Source organism: Alligator mississippiensis, chromosome 9 (genome assembly GCF_030867095.1).
Source record: "Alligator mississippiensis isolate rAllMis1 chromosome 9, rAllMis1, whole genome shotgun sequence".
NCBI lineage: Eukaryota > Metazoa > Chordata > Crocodylia > Alligatoridae > Alligator > Alligator mississippiensis.
Window position 1 is genome coordinate 5683075 of NC_081832.1, and position 18654 is coordinate 5701728.

The 18654-nt window shown below is 49.6% G+C and overlaps 1 protein-coding gene across 3 annotated transcripts in view; it reads left to right on the plus strand.

Annotated features, from left to right (window-relative positions):
- LAMA5 (laminin subunit alpha 5) overlaps nt 1–18654 on the plus strand; it is a 119615-nt gene that overhangs the window by 28636 nt on the left and 72325 nt on the right. The window lies entirely within an intron of this gene.

The following is an 18654-nucleotide window of genomic DNA, read 5'->3' on the forward strand; positions in this document are numbered from 1 at the left end:
CAGGAGTGAGCCAGACAGCCCTTACCTCTTTGCTCCCCTGCTTGGGGATCCTGCCCATCTCCCAGCCTCCCTTTCCCCTTTTGCTAGGGAGTAACGATGGGATGGGGAAGGGTTGAACCAGCCCAGAGTCCAGGATGCCTCCGTGTTATTGAGGGCAGCACAGGGCAGAGGTGAGGCCAGAAAGGAGCATTAAGCCCTTTGCTCTTCGAAGTGGGAAAAGGACTCCCATGACTAGCCGTGGGTATGGCTGTGTGAGAGGAGATGCGAGGCTGAGATTAGCAAGGCCCCATTGATTGAAATGGCTGACTGAAGCCCTACCAAGACTCTGCCTGTGGGAGTTACTGGGTTTCATTAAATGCAAACAGCCTCTTTGCATCCTAATCAAGTCAAGCTGTCAGGCGCAGATAGAAAACACACCATGGATCTCATACCCGTGATGCGATCTTATCGACTCCTGCCTGTGAATTGTGATGAAGTTTACTTGTGTTTTTTCCCCCTTGCAATTTGGGCAGTCTCTTTCCCACTCTGAATGAGCTCTCCAGATGTTGGCTTTATTTAGGGGATCTTTCTGTGGCCTCCTTTCTAATATCCAGCTGGCGGCTATTGAAAATAGGGGGCTCGTTATCCCCCGAAGAGAGATGTTTCATTCTTCCGACTGGGACTGCAATAAATATCAAACTATGAAGCGCAAAAGATGATGGTACCATGATACGTTAAATCCACTTGCTGGTTTGCAGCTGCCACTGACCACCACGTAGCACCGGCAAGATGAACTGAGGACTGAGCAATCATGGCCTTTCTCCAGACACGTCAGCACTACCCATTCTTCTTGTACATGGTCCTTTTCTTTATGTGCATACAGAAGCAACAACAACCCTGTATCTGCCTTGGGTTCTTGGTAGCTTTGCATCAATTGGAAAAAAAGATCAGCGTAAAAACCACTATAAAACCCCAACAGTAGCACCTCGCTGCCTCTTGCGTGCCTCTGAATGCCAACCCCCTCCTCCAGCTTCCTACTGAAATCTATCCCTGCTTCCCAGTCTCTAACTCCACTCTCCTTAGCTGACCTCTCTGACAGTCAGGTTTGGATGTGAGCTGGGAAAGCCAACAGACTGGGGCTATTTTCGAGTGGAGAGTGAATTCCAGCATTACGGACAGTACGTTGTCAGCATTTCCCCTCGAGCATCATGAGTGCTTCAAGCTCCAGAGCGGTGCTGCAAAGTAGGAGAGACATGTCAGGATACTGGGGACTTTTTGAGTAAGAAACAGCCACCTAAACCCCAGGGAAATGCACTGAGCAGCCAGTGTGTGTTGCCAGGACAAAGTTACAAGGGTTTTTAGCAGCTGGGCGGCAGTGCGCTGTGCCAGCTTCCAGCTGGAGCCCATTGCAATAGAGGTGACGGCGACGTTGGTCACAACGGTGAAGTCCATACTGGAGAGAAATGGTAAAAACTTCCTGTCTAGATGCTGATAGAAGGTGAGCAGGAGACGTTGTCAAAGACCATCAAATAGCAGCGATATGTAAAAACAGCTGGCCATCTCCCCAGTCCTCCGAGCTGCAAACAGTGTGAGACCATCCTCATGGATGTCTGTTCTCAATCAAGGAAGGAGATGCAGCCTGGTCCTCGCATTTGTTGTCCCTGGCTCGCTGCAGATGGGGCACAGATGGTCGTTTTTCCTTCCTGCCTGTACCAGTTTTCACTCATCTTTATCCTAACCTCACCTGGGAATGAGACTGTACTTTTGGAGGAGGTGGGGAGAGGAAGGAGTTGGGTGATGTAGCTTCGTCCAGCCCAGGTCTTCACATGTTTGTTGGAAAGGAGGTGGAGGGGGGGCCCAGCGTTTTAGGCTGAGACCCCAGAGACCTGAGTTCAATTCCCTGCATTGGCACAGGCTGCCAGAGTGATCACTGAGCCCAAGTCTTGTTCAGCCCCATAATGAATGGTACCTCCTTCCCGACAGGGGAATTGCGGGAATAAATATGGTCCCAAACTATGGTGCTTGAATTGTCTGGTAATGGGGGAAGCTTATGTTTAATACCTGAATAGATCTGTGGACTACACTCACTTTTGTTCCCAAACCAAGTTACCTGAAAGTTTTGCCAGAGGACCACTGCTGCTACAAAGCTTCACCTAAGGCACAAATCCCATTTTGTGCTTTGTGTCAAGAACCTGACAAGACGCGGCAAGAGGAACTCAGTGTGTTTCTTTTGCTTTTCCTCTTTGTAATAGTCTTTGCTTAACAGAAACCAAAAATAAAAAGACCTTTCAGAATATAACAAGCCAACCTAATCTCTTATGTTGTGAGTTATTTGGTCGTGTACGCTGTGGGAATTGGACTCTACTTGTAAAAATCTTCCCGGATGTCCCGACATCATTTGAAATCCTAAAAATAACACAAGACTATCGGCCTTGGGGACCTCTGAGTTGCTTTTTTGGAGATTGTAACAAAGCCGAAGTAGGTGAATAGCCAACAGTGCATTTGGATTTGAGAACCCCCTAGGAAAACTTTGGAGATGACTAATTAGTTATTGGCATTAGTTAATGCTGAGCTTTGGTGGCTAAGACCCTGGAGTGTACTCCTCTAAGCTACAGAGAACAGGAGCCTCTTGTGGAAATCTGAAATGAGTCTAAAGAGGTTAATTAACTTGGTCCCCAAGAAAACTATTTTCCAGATAAACCACTGGCCTTTCTTTAATCAGCTATGGTTGGGTGAATACCCTACCCAGCAATCTCTATTCCTCGTCCTAGCCTTTAAACTGGCCTCCTAAACAAAGGAGTTGAGAAGCTTAACAAATCGCTCCCATTGGAGTCTCCTGGTTTGAGACAAAACAGCCTGTTTCCTATCGCCATGGCCATCTTTATCTTGAAAAGGCTGTTTCCGTCCAGACTGGGACCTCTGCCATTATAACCACTGCCTTCCTATGCAGATTGGAGCCTCTGAAGAAAACCACAGCAGGCGCCTGAATCACAGGCTGAAACTCTCGACCCATGGACAGCACACCTTGCACGGGGAGCCAAGAGCATCCAGAGGTGTTTCGTACCGGATGGGGAGGTGGAGCGATTCGTGGGAGCTGGGTATGAAGCTGAAGAGGGCCCTAGCACCAGCAGCGTTGTTGCAAAATTTGGGGGACTCCCTTGTCTCTACCACAGCCCCGATAGCAACTCTGGGCTTGCACCTGCACCTGCACCTGCTGTTCTTTCTGCCTCACTGTGAGAGTCCTCTTCCATCATGTCTTTCTCCGCGGTGATGGTCTGCTTTGTCACCTGATACGTCCACTTGGTGTAAAGCCTTCTGTTGAGCAGTGGTGAGGAACATGAACATAATGTCTTGGTAGGGCATTTTTATTCTTGGCCATATAGCTGGGCGTGGTGCCCTCTAGAAGGAAACAAGGCTTCTAAGATAAATGGTCCTGTCAGCCTTATAAATGAGGCTGAGTCTGGGAACCCAGTCGCTGCATAGTTGCCCGGTCCCCTTTTCTGCATAGTTGTTGCCTAACTTTGAATGCAGTTCACCATCTTCCAGAATTCAGCAATTCCAGGTCATTCCAGGTAATGTCAGGAACAGGGCAAGCTGTTCCTGACATTACGTGGACTCCCTGGATTTAGTCCCGCTTGGAAGGAATGTGAGAACTTAACAGTCACCTGGTTTGAGATGCGTGATGGGTGCTATTTGTCCTTTGCAAGCGAAGATGACCGCATCCAACTGGGGAGAAAGAGAGAAAGGAAGCAGGAAAGAAAAAGGGAGGGAGAAAGAGAGGAAAAAAGGAGAAAAAAGAGAGGCGGGTGGGTGCAGGCTAGGTCGTTTGAGCACGCAGGTGATTTATAAGTCCAGTCTGTGCCCTGAACAATCTGCAAGGGCAGGAGAGCGATGAGGACTGGACACGAGAGGTCCTCGTCTTCCTGGCCACGCACTTCCTCACTGCCTCTGCCGTGCGCCACTGCTCGAAGGCCAGTGCTCCGCTCTGGACCGATGACCTCCAGGGTAGATGTCACGAGCGATTTGCTCCCGCAGCTCCAGGTCGATGCTGAAACTCTTTAGGGACGCCTTTAGGGTATCCTTGTACCGCTTCTTTGGTGCGCTGCAAAAGCATACTCCATTTGACAGTTCACCATTGAAGATTTTCTTCAGCAGGTGAGTGTCCGGCATTCTTGAAAGGTGGCCGGCCCATCTGAGCTGCTCCAGTTGGAGTAGTAGGGTGTGAATACTGGGAGTAATGAGTGAGAAAGGTAGGGTTTTGTCTGATTTAAACAAATGGTCCAAGCCACTGCTGGTTCAGGTGCCTGAGGCTCTTTTCCTTACAGCCAACGCAGACGTCCAGGAAGAGACAGTAGGTTTCTTTCCATCTCTGCCTTTTGTGAGGTTTGGGATGAATCACCAGGCTGTGAAAGGGCCTAGAGCTTTGCCCCTTTCCAGTTTCACACCATTTGGTTTGTGTTGCTAAATGGTCTTTTTAGAGCTCGTTCAGGAAGGACCTGCAGAGGCAAGAGAATAAAGGCCAGTGCCAGAGCCTTGCATGCCAAGATAGTTTGAGTACTTAAGACCACCCTGACTAACAGATTGGAAAGTTGCAGGGAGTTTTAAACTTTCTCCTCTTCCTCCTCTCCACTCCCCCCCCAAACCCCCAAGGAAGACACTTTGTTCTCCCCACCTAATCTCCAAACCTCTCCGTGCAGCCAAGTTGGCTCGTGACGTACCTGAAATAACTTCCAATGTGTTTAACTTGGACCAGCGCGTTGCTAGATACAAGTTCATTATGTTCAAAGCTGTATGACACAATACATATGGCTTCACCTTTTCTTTTTTTTTAATTGCACTGAAGTCTGTTTCAGCAGATCCACCTCTCCAGCCTCATTTCTCCACCTGGCCTTGGGTTAGTCCCAAGAACTCCCCTGTAACCTCCTTGGCCTTCCCCTCACCCTCCGCATTCTTGCTCCGCTAATCCATCTTGTGATGTCTGACGTTCAGTCCTTCAAAGGGAAGGAATCCATCTGTCTTCGACTGCGTTTCATCTCGATTTCCCCCTCGCTTGGTAGGAAGGCAGCCTCCTATCGTTAGGGGGACGTTAGCTTGCGGGGCGAGTGTTTTCATGCCTAGCCTGGCTGCCGTCGTCTTTTAAAGTTACCAGAGTTCAGAAATGCTTAAATAAAGCAGGGTGGTGAGGGGAAGGAGCGGTCCAGGGCAAGGGGAATTTGTTCAAGGGTGTGGGGAGTTTAACCAGCCCCCTTTAAATCAAGATTTGTTCTGGAAGGAGGGGTTAGAAACGCTGCAAACCTTCTCGTGCAGGGGAGTAGATGCAAGGTTTTTCTCGGTTGCGAAGGGGTGCTGGGCCCCCAGCTATCTGAGGAACCTGGGTGGGGCGTTTCGGTTTGTAATGCAAGCTGAGCAAATCTGCCTTTTGTGGTCTCTGCCCTGTCTCGGAGTTTTCCTTATCAGTGGGTTTCCCCTTGCATGTACTGGAAGTCTTTGCCACCACTCCTGCCTCTGATTGCAAATGCTTCCTATTTCTTGTGGGTGTTGGATTTTTTCCCCCTTACCTAAAGGAACCTGAGAAAAGGTTTCCCTTGGCTGGAGAAAGGGGAGAGTCTGTAACACACCGGTCCCCTTTTCTGCAGTAATCCTTACCCGCTCCCCCTTTTCTCTCAGCTGTATTTATCCTTGGTCTACACTAACTTGACACTTGAAAGGCTTCCCCAGAGCAAATCCAAACAGCCTGTATTTGCTTAGTGCTGAGAGTGTACTCGGGGCTGGACAAGGCGCACAAAAGACAAGAGTTACTACCTGATCAGTGTGAAGGACCGGATCTGCAGCTGGTGCTAGCTGAAGTGGCTCCAGGGCTGGAAGGCACGTGTCAGGGTGCAATACAGGCCATTATTTTCCCCTTCTTCCTGCCATTTTCTTCCTCGGTAGCAGTGACACGATTTGAAGTGGCTCTATCGCTTAGGAGGGCAACATAAGTGCCGTTTGTTCCACCAACTCCCAGATTAGTTCAGCCACGCTGCAAAAACTCGTTAGCAGCCTACACTGTCTCCGCACAGGAGCCAGGCAAAAATAGATGGCCATGTTGTTCCTTTATTTTTAAGTGTTTGTTTTTTTTTTTACTTCAGCAGAAAAATGAAGCAACAGCATAAAAGGTCAGGCCAGGCTTCTTAGTTGGGAGCTTCTTTCTATTCGGAGGAAGCCGTGGAATTTTGGCCCGTTCTGCCTGCCGAAATTCCTGCCTGGTAATGTGGGAGTGCTCGGTTCAGGGGAAACGGCTCGGCTTGTTTATAGATCCATTGGGACCCTCTGAGATTTCTCCTGAACTCCTGTGTGTCCTGATGCAGGCAGCCTGCCTCTTGCAAACTCTTATTTAGGGTCTCAGTTCTGCCGTACATGGCCGGCGCAGGGGGCGGCGGGGCTGTGTGAAGACACGCTGATCTGTCTACATGCAACATGGTGCCAGATGGAGCTTAACTCCTGGTTAGAGCTCACTTGCAACAGAGCTTGTTCTTCCCAGGGGGTGGACGGACCCATGGGAAGGGTCTTGGAGCGCTGTTGGCAAAATGAGCGCGTTCCAAGGCTGGCTTTAATCCATCAACCCCAGTTGTGCTCAAAGCACAAATAAGTAAACACATCTCAGGGTTTTTTGTGGTTGAGCAAAGGGGCTTGGGAAAAGCACACGCGGCAGATCATGCAGTAAGACTACGGCGTAGGCAACCTGTCGATGGCGAGAGGTAGAGGGACCAGACGGTGCATTTCCGTAGTAGCTAAGTGTCGACTTTTAACTGAAGTCATGGCTCGAGGGGAGCATCTGTATGTAGTTTTATACTCTTCCTTGTGTGCTGAATAATTTGGGCACAGCTGCTTCTTGACTCGGCGGTTGGAGTTGGAGTGTTCCTTCATCAAAGCTTAGTTTAACCGGATGCTGGTTGTTAATGGGGACTGGAAGATCAGAAAGCAGCTGTGATGCACCTAGAGCAGAAGTGGTTGGCTTCCAGCTAATGCCTACTGGGACAGAGTCAAGCCCCTGCCTGGGAAGGGAGAATGTCTCTGTCCTTCCACTTCAAGGATGTGCATCAGGCATGCAGTCATCCTCTAAAATAAGCCACTGTAGGGTGGAGCCATTTAAGATGCTAATGGAAAACCTTTGCCAGTCAAGCTGACATTAAAATGAAATCATGCCACTCCCAGCAGGGAAAGTAGTGCCTGAGGCTTGCAGGATATAGATAATACTGGATCTGCCCATGCTCCACTGCTCTTCTTTCCTCTAGGACAGTGGTTTTCAACCTACAGTCTGCAGACCGTGGAGGTCCACAGACTATTTCTAAGGGGTCTGCGAAAAATGACTGTGATCAATCAAAAGTATGTGCATACCCACACTTACAATTCAAAGGGGTCCGTGCCTCCATTCACATTTTTTTAGGGGTCTGCTAATGAGAGAGGTTGAAAACCACTGCTCTAGGATTATGAGTTGGTTTTTTTGGGTGGGGAGGAAGGCTTCTGGTCATTGCAGTGATGTGGGAGAGAATAAGATGGTTAATTATGTATTAATAACCAGTTTGCATACATGTGACAGGGTTAAACAATGGATGTCCTCTTGTTTTAGGGCTTTTAGTTGGAGTTCAGGTGATGGGTAAATAAGGGAAATACCAGCCCTGATTGTATCAGATACAATTTGAAAAGCAAGGTAGCATTCGAGAGAGATGTCCATCTGAAAGGCTGGGCTGGACTGGAGCCGTTTGCAGGGTCCAGAGAGGAGTGTTTTCTTAGCCTTAGTTTTGTGTCTGTGGAAATGGGTGGTCCTGTTGACTCTGGCCTGCTGACTGGAGGGTGCCCCCACCAGCTTTTGAAAATTGGAGACTTTTCTTCCTTAGGGAAGCATGGCTATTTTCAACGCAAGCCAGTTTGCGTAGGTCGCACAGCTGCCTGTGAGCTCAGTCCAACTACCCCTGGCTTTATGGGCATGCTCCGCTCTGGAGGCCTGTCCAAACAAGGCTGTTCCCAGGCAGTTCAGGACTTGGCTACCTCGCTGCGATACCCATTGCAATCTTTAGCAAGCCCTCGCAGTCGAGGATGATTGGCTAATCTGTGGGTACGAAGATGGCTAATGAGGCTGATCCCATTGCGGGAACTGGAGATTGGCTCACCCAGTCACATCGGGGCCCGATTCTTTGAGCCTTTTCTCTTGTGAGGTTAAGACAAAAATTCCTTCTCTCCCACTTTTGTTCCTTGCCAAGGAGAATATTCTTAAGTGGTTTCTTCCTTCCTTCCTTCCTTCCTTCCTTCCCCTTCACTAGCCAGTAACGCCAACCATAACTGCCAGGGCAGACAAAGCTATGTAAAAAGTTTCCAATGTAATTCATAAATAATCCTGCCAGAGACCAAATCTAACCCAATGCGTTCTTGAGAACATCTGGCTCTTAAAAGACTTGGGACTTCCTAGCAGCCTTCAAGGAGTCCAAGGAGATTGGCAGCTCTAAGTAAAAAGCCGGAGATTTAGAAATCCTGCAGACAGTCACGGAGAATTTCTCCCTATTGGCCCTATCCTTGGCTGTACCGGTGTTCAGAGGAGGAAGGGTTACTGCAGCTGGGGTTGATGTTTGCAAGAGGATTTAAGTATCTGGGGGTTTATGCATGCATGTGCATCTAGGGTGGAGGGGAGAGGAAGAAAGGGGGTCACGCACTTTGGAAAGGGCTGAGGTCCTTTGGACAGGGAACGCATACCCTGGAGAAAATGAAGATCGTCCATTAGCTGTTGAAAAGCATTGTTCGGATTACAGGCCGCTCCGGGTAGCGCCGGTCTCTGTCAGGAGAGACAACGGCCACCTGATGTTCTTGGATCTGTAAACTGAACCTCTTGCTTCCCTTCCAGACACTTAGACATAATAGCCAGAAGTAAGAAGTCGTATTAACCTCTCCTTAGCTGGGGGCTTGGAGCTGCCGTATAAATGGCCTGCTGGCAGGGAGCCTTTCCTGGTGCGTGCCTCACATCAGTTGGCAGTAGTCGGCTGGGCAAATGTCAGCCCCATCCCATGCAAGGGAGTAGGTTTTCCCCTTGGCCTAAAGTGTTACAACCATGCGGGAGGGTGGGAGCTTCTCCATGCACACGGCCAGTCTACTTCTGGGAGTTTTGCACCAAGCAGCCTTTGCACGACCAAACCCCAGCTGAGGCACATGGTTGACAGCCCAGAAGTCACAATCTTGTGGCCATAGTAGAAGTGCTCAGTGCGACTGTCAGATTCCAGCAAATCTGTGAATTCTGCAACATACCTTGCCACAAGGACACGAAAAGGAAGGAAGCGACCCTGAGCCGTCCCTGGATTCAGTATAATAAAGCCCCACAAATTTCTTATCCATGTCTTCATCCGCTCCCATGGTGTGTGGCAACACGGATGTTTCTGAGCAGTTTTCCTTGGAATCCTATATAAAAGTGAGCGGGTATTTTCCCTGGTGCCTCTGGCACAGCCCTTGTTGGCTGCGGCCAGCACGGGGCAAAAGCATCCCTGCCCGGCTCACCTCCGTGTGCGTGCGGCACTTCCTCCCGTCACGCTAGCTCCACACAAGGTGCACGTAGCGGACATAAGAGCTGCCATGGACTCGGTCAGACCCTGGGACCATCTCGTCTAGTCTCCCATGTCACGCCGTGGCAGAGGGCGGATGCTGGAAGGGAGAGTGAACTGGGTATGACCAGGGTCGTTTCCCACTGGTCCTCTCTTGCTTGCAGCCCTCCAGTATTTAAGGTCTAGGAAGCTGTGATTCAGAGGCAGCATGGGAGTTAGGGGACTGCCTCTGAATTAACTTTCCTGGACTTTAAATGCTGGAGGATGCAAGTGAGAGAGGACCAGTGGGGGAAAGATATCTGTGTCATATAGCAAGCGCACCCTTCCCTGCTACAGCTACAAAACTAACCCTTGTGCTCCTGAGCCTCTCCTCTGTGCAGCACTTGGGCAGTCTGCCCAGTGCCTTGTGCCTCAGCGTCGGCTAACTGAATAGACACACATCAAATGCTCCTGCCATAAGTAGTCTGCTAGACCAGGCTTTCTCCCACCCTGAAACAATTCAGTGCTGTCCAGGCTTGCCCAGCTAAACTGTAATGGCTCGTTCAAGGGGCTGCAGATCCAGCCCAGACTGTTTTTGCAGGAAACAGTCCCAGCTTCCCTCCCACCGAGTCCCATTTCAATTATTGGCCCCTTGTGCAGCTCCGTGACTGTGCCCCAGGGCTCCTAGTCCAGCCTGGGCTGGGCCAGCTCCCTGCTGAGGCTGTCAGAGCTTACAAAACCATCTGCTTGCTAATGATAAGCGGCTCACCTGGAGGACCAGGTGTTGGCTCTTTAGTGATTTTTAAATTACAGAGCACCTAGCCCCCCTGGTACCTGCCAGGGAAAATTGCTACAAAGGCCATTACAGCCAATTATCATTTCTCCCCTGGCTGAAGACTTCCCCTGATGCTTAAAGGACTTTGCTGTTAAGAACAGATGCAATATTCCTGCAAGGGGCTGCTTACTACCTTGTGCCTGGGGACAGTGTTGGCACTGAAATCATTGTTCATCTTACACCCTGTTCCCACCGATCTTAGGCAAGAGGCCTCAAGGATTTAAATGTTTCCTCCTTATCCAAGTGGCCGGTTTTTCTTAAACTCAGTGGCATGTGCCTCTGGCCCCGGGGGGATGGGGAGGAGCCACTGAGTTTGGGGGCTGGTTTATGCACTGTTTTGGCACGAAATATGTTATTAATTTTGAGTTTATATTAAGGGGATTTTTGTCCCCATGACAAGCTGAATGATCTTTGACCAGAGCTATAAAAAGACTTCTGATGAAGCTGGCTCCTGGGAACTGTAACATTTGCTGTGGGTATGATCTCAAGGGCTCAGGGTTGGGTCTGTCATGGAAATAAAAAAGAAAAAGGACTGGGTGTGTGTATGTGTGTTTGGTTGTTTTTTTTTTTTCTAGCTGGATTCCTCCATAATTAACCTACTGTAGAAAGATAAGAACTAACTCACCTTCTCAGGAATGTAGTTCTGGTTTCTCTCTGGGAGGGATGAGGCACATGAAAGGGTTTTGTGTGTATGGGCAGAAGAGTCTCTGCAGCAGTGTTTGAAGAATGGCTGCATTTACTTTAAACCCTGTGCTTATAAAATCATTTAATTGTGGGTAATATGTTTTTAGCGCGAGAATGCTTTGCTTCTAGAGCCTGCATTGCCTGTGAACTGATGCCCACCTTTTACAGCCTTTTTACGGCCCACTTTTTACAAAGCTTCCAGTTCAGGAGTGCCATTTTGACAGGCACACACTTAGAGAGAGAGAGAGTGTGTGTGTGTGTGTGTGTGTACAGATATATATGTATATGAGTGTTTGTGTGTATAGGTATATGTGTATATGTATATATGTGTATAGGTATATGTGTATATGTATATATGTGTGTGTGTGTATACGTAGGTATATATGTGTATGTATATATGTGTGTGTGTGTATATGTAGGTATATGTGTGTATGTAGGTGTGTATATATGTATGTATATAGGTGTGTGTATGTATATGTGGGTGTGTGTATGTATATGTGGGTGTGTATGTGTATATGTGGGTGTGTGTCTCATTATACACCTCCATATATGTGTGTGGGTGTGTGTATATGTAGGTGTGTGTCTCTATATTATTTATATATATATATGTATATAAAATAAGCAACAGCAAGAGTGTGTGTGCACCCTCATGTGTCTGATCCAGACGGGTCCTTGACTCTGCAGGCGCTTACAAGTACTAGTATCCTAATGAGGCCATTCACAGTCAAAGCCAGCTGTGCGTGTGTGTGTGTGTCTACAGGATCAGGGCCTAAAGGGTTTTGTCACAAAGGGATAGGATGAAAGGAAACTGTCCCTTCTAGCAGGGCAGAAGTATTTTCTGGTGAGGCTCTTGCACACCCATCAGCAATCCCACGTACAGCGCTTTGATAAAGGACTCCTCTCTGTGCAGAGAATCCACCCCACTGCCACTTGAAGGTCGAAGGAAGCAGGAAGGCAGGCGCGGCGGTAACGAGGCTTTGCTGCAGCAGCCCCATAAATCGATCACTTCAATGAGAACAAGTGAGAGGAGGCAAAGATATGCAAGGAGAGGGGGAGAGGCCAGGTCGGCTGACCCAGAGAAAGTCACAGATAAAAAAACCGGCAAGGCTCTTTGGCTTCCCCTGCCTCTACCCCTGATGGACAGGTTTATTGGCTGCCAAAAAAGGCCTGAGAGCTGGACAGTTGGGTTATTAATTATCTTTATTTCCCACTCTTCCTCTGGGAGGGCAAATGTGCTGCAGGTTCTGGGGACACACTCTTCCTCTTCGCCCAACAAGAGCTGGCAAGCAGCACCCTGAGGCATCGCGGCTGCAGGCACCAAGTGGGAGCCGTGTGCTGGTCATGTCTGCTCCGCAAGCCTTTTTCCCCCTGGCCTGGGGGCTTGTGGGGTCCACGGGGCCTTCTGCATCATGGTCTGGGAGAATATCCCACTGCATTAGAGGTCTGCGGTAACCCCCATGACATAGACTCGACTCTACACTCCTGGCAATCTTCCATGTCCCGTGGGCCTTCAACAGGAGATGTATGTGTTCAGTTCAGATAAGAAGGTGACAAAAGCTTCTGTCCTTTCCAAGACTCCTTTTAAAAATGGGTCGTTCCCTGCAGTAGCGCGGTGGATGTTCCCGTCTTTAACGAAGTCCATGTGTGCATTCTCAAGAATATCTAGGACGGCGGGCAGAAGGCAGCCTGGCTTGTGCATGCTGGCAGCTGGGATTAAAACCCTCATTTTCTGGAAGACCACAGCTCCTTTAAATGCTCTGGCTCTGGCAAGTAGGCCTTTCATCCTGTTTCTTTGCTAGTCCCCGGTGGGTCAATGTCTGTAGTCTATTACTGGAGAAGACTTATTTCACAGATCATACGTGCAGTTACATGTGAAAATATCCTTAATACTTTGAATGAGGATGGGTGAGAATTCAGGTTGTTAATAGAAGAAAACATCGCCCCAGGAGTGATTCTTGCTAGTTCTGCTTTGTTGTGGCACTTTCCCATCCACCTTCGGCAGCTGTGAAACTGGTGATGGGCATAGAAAATCAATGTAGACGTGTTCAGGGATTGACGTCTTGAGTGACTCTCCGACTTCTTACTCCAGGGGCTCGAACAATTACGGTTCCACATAGGCTGCATTTCTCTTTCCTCGCTCATCAAAGGCCCGGTGTGATTGCAGGCGAAGCCGTTCGCTGGGATTACCTTGGGGTTCCAATCATAAAAGCATCCCTGAAGCATCTTGTTCTCTCTAGGAGGTCGGCTTTGTTCCAGCTTTGCTTGCATCTGTTCCACCTATCAATAATTTTGATTAAAGCCACACATCACCCAGAGCTGGTAATAGCAACATCAATTAGCACTAAAGATCTTACTATTTTGAAAGAAAATGTGTTGCTAGTTAACACCTACTCGCATCTATCATAACTCTCTGGCCAAAAGCTTGACTTCCTTCCACTTATGAAATTTATGCTGTGCTGCCCCCCAGTTAATGCTTCATTGAGCTTTCAAAAAAAAGCTGTGCCATCAGCTAGCTCTGTTACAACAAATGCAGCAAGCGTAGCTGAGCCGGAAAGCGTCCTGGAAAAGTTATAAATAGTCTAACCGTGGTGGATCTACAACATAAATACAAGGCAGCATTGGATCCATCAGCTTCCTCATGTAGCCTTCCATGCTTGGTACTCAGTTCCCACGGGCCAAACATCCTCTTCCCTATTCACAACCTCTTCTTGAAACCCAGCCATTTGTTAGGCTTTCTATTGCTGATAAACTCTACCTTCTCTGTTCCTGTCCCCGCGACTCATCCATCAACTGCCTGCATTGTTTCTGCCCAGCTTAGATAGTCCGTGGCCGCGTCTGAGTGAGGTCTGTGCCATGTCACGTACACTTCTGATGGTATCTAAGCAGCAATCCCAAAGTTGTCTCACAAACTTGATCCTTGCAGAGAGTGGCTTCTGTTTCTGACAGATTCGTCCCCTGGAGCAGCAGCAGCATCTGCTAAGCGCGTGCTGTCTGCCTTGTTAATAAGTCTGCTGCTCTCCCACGTAAAAGGCCATTTGCATGTCGTCCAGGTGCTGCTCATGCTACCGTGCTCAGGCTTCATCCTTCACTCTGCCCATAAATTCAGCCCTCACGGAGCAAATGCTGCTGTATCATGTTGGCCAAATTATAGTAATGGCGTGATACGGACATCTCGGGGGACCTCTCCGAGTCCACAGTCTTCAGCTTTAGGTTGCTTATCCTTACTTCAACCCCCTAGACCTCCTTCCTTGTTCCTGTGATATGGTCCTAGACCCTTTCCAATTCTTTTAGACATCCTGGGATGAGACTGGCTTCCCAAGTGGCAAGACCGGTGAGCAGTGGTGTGTTGCTTTTGCGTTGCAGCAGTTTTGCTTCTCTTTTCTTTTGACCCCACCACTGACATGCAGACAGCTCCCCTCTCCTTTGAGAGAACGGGGCTTTCTGAGCTCCCTTTGCACCGAGTCCCTTGTGCAGGCTTTGACCCCATCTTTGTCCAGTGTAACCCAGGCTGCCACTACGGGGTTGGCTCATTCCCTGCCTTGCTCCTAGAAACGAGCCAACAAGGAGGGGCCGGTGGTTCGGCCAGGAGCACACGCACTAAATGTGACACTTGGCAAGTCCCACCCGCTTTTTCTGCCGAGGGGAAAAAAACCTTGGCTCAAGGAGTATAGAGGTTTTTATTCATCCCAATGATAATATGAGCTAAATAAAGACTCTGGAAAAACATGACTGTGTTTCTTTTGCTATATTGGTTGGGCAAAAAATGGACTAAATATGGAATGAAAAGTCTCACTTTCTTGCCAGCTTGTGCTCTATTTTTGGATCGTGAATGCGCGGTGGGGTTTTCTCCACATGCGCACTCAATGCAGGCCTTCTGCTTGGTTCTTTCTGGCAGACTGTCACCTCCAGAAAGACTGGAAGGAGGGTCAGCACCTTTAACAAAATGCTCCATTAACCTGCCAGGATGTGGATATGGAGGTAGGTTTGCTACCAGCATGGACTCCTGTTCCTTTTCCGTGGTGTGGACAATAGTGTCCTCTGTATGCTGCACCGCTTAGCAGATGTAGAGCCCTTCTGGTGACAATACTTAAAAGAGCCTCGGTGAGCATGTGATGTGGTAATGCAGGAATAATGCTTTCGAGATGCAGACTAAGCCTCTTAATTACGCAGATGTTTCTAGGGGGGACACAGCAATTGTTCAACAGAGCGCAGTAGCACTGGCTTAGCGGAGGGGAGTGAACATATGTGCCCTTTGGAAAACCTCTGGAGATCCCATCTGAGCCTTACTCTTCTATGATTTTCTATGAAAACTCAAGAGGTCCTTAGGTAAGATGTACATGCCTGAACTGGGATCACGGCTCCCCCGAAACTTGCCAGGTGATCTCATTAGGACCTTGGTCTTGGCTTTTTTCTTATGCAAACGTATCACAAAATCCTGACAGATGTGTGCTCTCTACAGTCCTACCCTCCACACGTGGGTGGGCTTTTTGCTGGCACGTGCGAACATTTCCCAGCCGTGTGGGCACTGCTCTCTGAACCGTCTCTGCAGAGAAGAGAAATAGAGCTATGTGCGCACATGGTGACATGTTACCACGTCAATGGTTTCACAAGTCCTGAAATGAATAAACCCATTTCCTACCTGGGGGTCAGAGGTAGTTTAAGGATCACAGGCCCCCAGTGTGATGTACTAAAGCACTAGTAGCAAAGGTAGCAGCCAGCAGCATCGACTCTCTGGCTGCTTTTCACTTTAAAACCTGCCAAGCTCCACCTTTAGTTGTGTACCAGGCTGCGGTCCATTTGCATCAAGCCCTGTTGTCACACATGCGGTGATTCGACTGCGTTGTAACCCGTACAGTCCAGAAGAAGGAGAATGGCTGAGCCATTACTCCAGAATAAGGGGCAAGCAGGGGGTTTGAATCAAGGCTGCATTTCACCTTGCAATTAGAAATGTGGCTTTCCTGGAGTGCATGTGGAGCCCTGAGTGCTGCAGAGAGCTGCTCGCCGGGGTTTGTTGCCTGAAAGTGCATAACTGGTTACCTTCTCGGGGAATACCTATAATACTGGCACAGAGTGGGGTTCCAGGGTGAGGTCTGTTGGAGCCCTCCCTGCAAAACATAAAAGCTAGCAATTCCCAGTGCAGTAAAACTCAGCCAGGACAGGGGTTCCTGGGTGCTGTGGTCACATAGAAGGAAATGCCAGTCCCTAGTGGTGAATATAATCCCCAATATACAGATGGGGAGACTGAGGCATGGCAAATCGGAGGGTCTTGTTTTCAGAGGCAGTGAGTATCTGCAGCTCTTGCTGACTTCGGTTTGAACTGTGAGTGCTCAGCAGCTCTGGAAATCAGCCCCTACGTGATCTGCCAAGCTCGAGTGAGAGTCAGCATCGACACTGGGGTTAGACCTCCTGTTTCTCAGGCTCTGCCTTTTCCGCGTGCAGGGACATTGCTGGTCACCGCAGTGCAGATCCCCGCCACTTCTTTCAGCCTTTGTGAGCAACACATCAGGTGTCCTACTGCCTGAGCCCAGCACGCCTTCTGATCCCTCGAAACTGCCACCCGTCTTGTCGAGCCGAGCGCCAGCCCTGCAGGGACGTGAATGCATCCAACGGAGAACAAATCTTGGAGAAGGGTTTATAGCAGAGGGGAATGCACGACCTCCCTGGCTGGTACTCCTTCATATTTCCCATGCCAAGAGGCAGATGTAGACCTGTGAGAACCGATCCTGGAGGGGAAACAGCTGACAGCAAATCTGGCTTCTGGGGCATTGCTAATATACCACAGCTTGTTCCAGGAGTTGATGAGCAGAAAAGCTGCCCCTCCAAGAGCTGGGTTAAAAACAAGGATTTGGGGGGTGGCAGCCATTTGAAGAGCATGTTTTGTCCCTTTGCTTTGGTCTCCGACAGCAGGAATGTGCAGCTGCCCTGGGTGGCCGTGCCTTCACCTCAGCTCATCGGGGCTGGAGCTGTGGTTTCATTTATTCTCTCCCAGCCCCTCGGTTTTAGTCGGGCCGTAGAGAGAACTAGAAGGGCAGTGGTTGCAAACAGCAAATGTGCAGTCTGTTGCACGGTCTGCGGGGGTTGTTCTGGACACGGGCAGTGCCTGCACGCTGCTTGGGAGGTGCATGCGTAGACGCAACAGCATCCCTGAGCTAGCTCAGGTGCCAGCAGCCTTGAAGCCAAGGACGACTGGGCTCCAGCAGTCTGAATAGGTCTCTAGGGTCCTAGGCAGGCTGCGAAGCCCAGGACACGGTAGCTTTCCCGCTGTCTTAGCTAGATTGAAGCTTTCTGGGCTGTGTCCACTCACTGCTGGGTGGATGCATCCTCAGCTGGAGCAGTTGTGCTGGCTCCATTGACTTTGACAGAGCCGTGACCGTGCACCCAGCTGAGGCTCTGGATGAAGTGTTTCTGCATGCTTGAACCCTGCACAGGGGAAAGGAAGGAGTGCTTTCAGTCCGGTTCATGGCGAGCTGGTTTCCTCCTCCTCCAAACTGCAGTTAAAACTAACCATTCGCAATCCCAGCAGGGATACCAAGGGCAGTCAAGGGCCGACTGGATTATCCTTTCACCTTCCCAGTAGTCCGCCAGGCCCGGACAGGGGCCAGCTCCTCTGCAGACGGCAGGTCAGGCACTGCAGTGCCCACCTGCTCTCAGATCTAGGGTAATCAAATCACTGCTGTGAGTGGGGAAGAGCATCTCTCGGATGCCCTGTTTAGTTGATGTGGAGCCTTAGGTGAGTCCCCGGCTTTGGGGAGGAGGCAGGGGAGACCCCAGCTCTGTCTCCCTGGGTCTCTGCTGGTCTTTTCCACCCTCCTGTGTTCACCCTGTTAGACTGACCGATGACGTGCCTCCTGGTCCTGCAAGCAGCTTGCCAGGGAAGAGGCAATGACATCCATCCACGGTCACTTTGTTCCTCCCTCGGGAAACTTCCTGTTTCCAAAGGCTTTCCTTTATAATAATTGTCATCTGAGTGCTGCACAGCTGGTGTGGGGGTCCGAGGGGCTGGGATTTTAACTTGGAGGGTCACCGCGCAGGCTACCATTATGGATGCACTGCTGGGGGTCTCAGCTGAGACTTGGGCTGTCGGAAAGGCTCTTTCTCAGCCAGGCTGGATCCCCAGGCTACGCAGCTCCGTGGTAGGAGCTGCAGATCCGCATCTCTACCCTTTGCGATGGTTTTGACGTGAGGAATTTCCCCTGATAAGAGGATTTCATCTGCTTGGAAATACCACTTTCTGACAGGATGATGGAGCGGGGGTTCTTGGAACGAGCTGGTGCCAGCTGGGGAAGGGAATTTCTGCCGTAGCTTTTGTTTCTTTCTAGCGCTGACATTTTAGCTGTCTAAAGAGCGCATTTATCCATTCTTGGCAAGGATGTTGCTGAATAAATCAGTGTCCGGACTAATTGGGAGTAACCCAATGTAACAGCCAAGCTGAAACAGGATGGGGCTTCTCTGCCCTGTCTCCCAGGCCGCCTACGGATGCAAGAAGAGCTGTTGTGGGCTTTGTGTTGCAACCACTTGCCACTAAGATGGGTCGGGTGCAGTGCTGCTAACTGGCAGGAAATCTTAAGGGAAGGCTGTATGACATTGACTGTGTCCAAGAGGCAGCCAAAAGGA